Below are 4,306 nucleotides of genomic sequence, written 5' to 3' on the forward strand. Positions count from 1 at the left end.
CTTGAAATTTTGATTGTAGTAATATATTAATATTAATTTTGAGATAGTCTTAACCTCATAGTCGTTTCATGAATGCATATTGTGGTATTTAGGAAATTCACACTGAATTTGTATTTAAGAAAAATGCAAATTACCTCTGCAAATTATTTTTTAAAATTTCAGAATAGTTAGTATATATTGTGAAGATATGAATTATATATGACATTATGTATTATGCATATGAGTATACACTCAGAGAAAGAAATAGAATGGCAAACAGTTGCTGAAACTGAGTGAAATGTGCATGGGAATTCTTCATAAAACATTTCCAACTTTTCTCTCTGAATACAAAATTATTTCCAGATAGCTTGCCCTGAAAATGTTTAATGAAACCAACATACAAGAAAATAAATGAATAGTTTTGCCAACTCTATAAAATTTACCAAACCATGGACAGCATAAATAGGAATTAAACAATGTTATAAATTATTGTAAAAAGGAGGGATGAGTAAAATTTACTGGAAGTAATAGACAATAAGAATAGAAATGAAAACATGTTATATCAAAAAAGGAATAAAGTAAACAGGGCATTTTCAGTGTAATCAAGAACTATGAGAAAGGGTCTCCACTGGAAATGAATGAAGACCTGATCAACATTTAGAAGAAATATTAGATCATAAAAGGAAATAATGGTCAACTTTAGTTCTAAAAATTTCTGTATCTAGGATTAGCTTCAATTTCTTTAGAAAAATATGTTTCTACTATTATGTCCAAAGAAACAAGGAAGCTAATTTATCAATAGCAGCATAAAATCACAAGGCAGTTGTGCCAGTTTGAATCTGTTGTGTAACCAGAGAAGCCATGTCCTTTAATCCTTATTTAGTTTTTGTGTGTGGGATCTTTTTTATTGTTTTCATAACAATAATTATTGTTATTGCAGGTGGTAAGTTTTGATTAGATGGGTTACATGGAGATGTGTCTCTACCCATTCAAGATGGGTTTGTTTACTGGAGCTCTTTAAGAGAGGACCATTTTGGAAAAAGCTACAGTGCCCATGCAGCCAGAGACCTTTGGAGGTGAGCCTCATGAAACCAGGGAGTTTCATGAAACCAGAAACTGGAGATAAAGGTAGTAAACAATTACCATGTTAACCATATGACTTTCCATTTGAGAGAGAAACCCTGAAGGTCATTGGCCTTCTTGAACCAAGGCATCTTTCCCTGGATGCCTTAGATTGGACATTTCTATAGCCTAACTTTAATTTGTACATTTTCATGGCCTTAGAACCATAAGCTTGCAAAGCTGCCTAAAGACCCTCCTTGAGTACTCACATCCTGGGACCTGCAGTCCTGGACATTTTTCCCTGTCTTCTATCTTGATTCATGGAGTAAGAATGAATTAATCAGTGAAAACAATTTTGTGTTGTCCTGTACACCACTGCAGTTGAATTTGGCCATTTCTGCATGTGAGTGTTTTAAATATGTTAATACCATTTCATATATTCATATTTCAAATGCCCACCATTTTTCTGAGGATTCAAGGCATGAATTTCATAATTTGGTCCTCAAAGCTTCTAGCAGTAACTGAAGTTGTTGTCCAGTTCCAACCCTTACTACCTCAACATGATACAAGGACATGCTTTTCTTCAGATTTCTAAATGATTCTTTCTCATGATACTTTCTCAAGGAACTCTGCCAACAACTCTGCTTAGTTAAGTTTAGGAGAATTTTAATATCAGATTCAAAGTCGAACATACAAAGATTTCCCCCATAATGTCAATAATGTTTCAGAACCTATTGGCATTTTACTGGTTATACTCTGGATAACTCCTCTGCAAGTAATATTTAAACTTCAATTTTATAATATTTCCAAAACAATTATTTAGCATTTCATTTTACATTTTCTATTTCTATTTATTGTTGCATTCTGGAGGCAGGGGATCCAGTGCTGCTTACTACTCTTTCATACTATGATAGTTTCATAATTCTGTATCCAAATCTGTGGGGATGGTTGAATAAACAAATGACAATTGTACAAAAACATACACATTACATAATAATAATATTTGGAGACTTCCTATTTCTTATCCAGGCAAAGCAGACTGTGGAAACAATGGAGTCTTGGCCCATGAGAACAAAGGGGCTAACAGTTGGGAAACACAAAGCAAATATAGCAGCTGTGTTCACCAGCCACCAATTGGGATTATTAAGAAGAGCAGGACAGACCTGAGTGATTGAGGAGAAGGTGTAAAATGATTCAAAGGTGCTCACTAGTAAATGGATGGTTTAAGTACCTCTTGACACAGCAGAGGACTTGGTGGAGAGGTTGGTCCTGTGAATGTGTTGTACCTGCTGCTTGTACCTGCACAGGATATAAACTATGGAGCCACTGGCCCAGAGCATGTGACCCAAACATAGAGCATCAGGGACTGATAGCAATGCAGCAATGAGTGAAAGTGTGATTTGTTGATTGCCTTTAGTGGAACAGTACCCATAATCTTTTTTCTTTTTGATGGTAATATTTCTTCATTTATCAATAGCAAACATAGGAAAAACGATATTTGCAAACATGTAGAGGAGACAGCACAGGGACATGGCAAGGCTGATGAACTTAGGCACTTTAAATTTAACTTTTGTCCACCTGGACTTCCTGGGCTGATGGTGATGGCCAGGAATATACTCAAGAGGCAGGTGTTGTCAATGGACACACCCTTCCCCACTCTGTGAATATAAGAAAGAAATTTGCATCCCAAATCACTGGAAAACTGTTTCCACCACAAAGATGGCATTGTATGGAGGTCTACTCTGGGGAGCAGGACTAGGAAATTGGCTACAATCAGGTTTTTTAGAATCAAGTCTGTGGTCCTTAATCTACATCTAGTAAAATAAAGGATGGAATAATGATGGAGAAAGCAGACATTTCCAAAAACTCCAGCTACAGTCTGGGATAAGTTGAGGATTCCTAATGCCAAATCCCTGGAAGACATTCTGTCAGTTTGAAGTTACTGATATTTGACTTCAGAGTCTGATAAGGCTACAAGGAAATAAGAGGTAGATGCTATAATCATCATGCCTCCTGAAATCCAATGTTCTTTACTTACATTAATTCTCCCTTAGAATATGTAAAATTACCTTCTATTAAAAGAATTTTAAGAGTTGACTGTATGATCTTTAAAAGGAAATTAAAATGTAGGTATCTGTGCCAAGAAAGCCATACTGAGGCAAATCATGAGCTGGAGATTGCTAGGAATGTTGTTAGAAGCATGATGAAAACATACACTGAGAAAGGTTAAGTTAGTTGTCTAAATTACCATCCTGCTCAAACACAAAGTGATGACTTGAACCTGGTGGGTTTGTTTCAAAATAAAAACTAAAACAAAAAAAAGTGCCTTTAACCAAACTTCTATAGGAACAAAGCTAGTTAGGAGTGTTTTTCCAATAATGCAGACTTACATTTAGCATTGTTTTTATAACTTATCTTTGGATTTTGGCATGGTGTTATGTTATTTTGTAATTTTGGTTGTAGCAGTTTTGTAATTTTGGTTGTGTAAAAGTATCATCTATAGACCGATATTGTCCTTGAGCAAAGATATAGAGTGTTTAATAAAATGTTGATCTTAACTATGTGTGGACTGTAGTAGGACATTATGAATGAAGAAAGTCTCCATGTTATGATGGAAGCAGAAAGACTCATTTGCTCTCATGTCAGGAAGAAAAGTACAATGTCACCTATCAAAGGAATCATGGAACAATTTCATGCCTTCTCCTACACTGAGCACTGTGAAACACTAACATGAGATTGGACATTGGAATGTATAAACTAATTTATTATTTAGGTATATATTAATGTCTGACAATTAAAACTATTAGTGATGCAGTGAGATTCCTGAAAGAGTTAAAAATGGAGACATATGCAAAATAGAGTTTGAAAACTTTAAAATATTCTGCATATCATAAATTGATAGAGTAGATTTTTCATTGTATTAGAATATTTTTAAACCAAAAATAAATCATAAAATGTATATGCTCTTGGGGGCTGCTGCATGAAACCTTCAATTAAAAAGTTATCTTTTCTTAAAACTCTGCTTGGCTGGCTTCAAGAAAGAAAACAGACCAAATGTCACCAGCAAACCCTGGATGATTTCAGTAGAGACGTGATTACTCTCTCCATTATACAGATATGCTCCCAGAGATAGAGAAACATTTGCATCCCTGCAGATGTCATACATATGTGCTATTTCTGATAGGATGAGATAATTTTATAAATTTGTCCTATTTTTATTACAAGTTTAGAGTTATTACAGATGCACCTTTTGTAATCTTGAAAA

General features: G+C 34.6%; 1 pseudogene; it reads right to left on the reverse strand.

Moving 5' to 3' along the window:
* Positions 1-2,027: 2,027 nt before the first annotated feature.
* On the reverse strand, positions 2,028-2,965 carry LOC143658257 (vomeronasal type-1 receptor 4-like; annotated as a pseudogene).
* Positions 2,966-4,306: the final 1,341 nt, after the last annotated feature.

The sequence above is a fragment of the Tamandua tetradactyla genome, chromosome 16 (assembly GCF_023851605.1).
Source record: "Tamandua tetradactyla isolate mTamTet1 chromosome 16, mTamTet1.pri, whole genome shotgun sequence".
Taxonomy (NCBI): domain Eukaryota; kingdom Metazoa; phylum Chordata; class Mammalia; order Pilosa; family Myrmecophagidae; genus Tamandua; species Tamandua tetradactyla.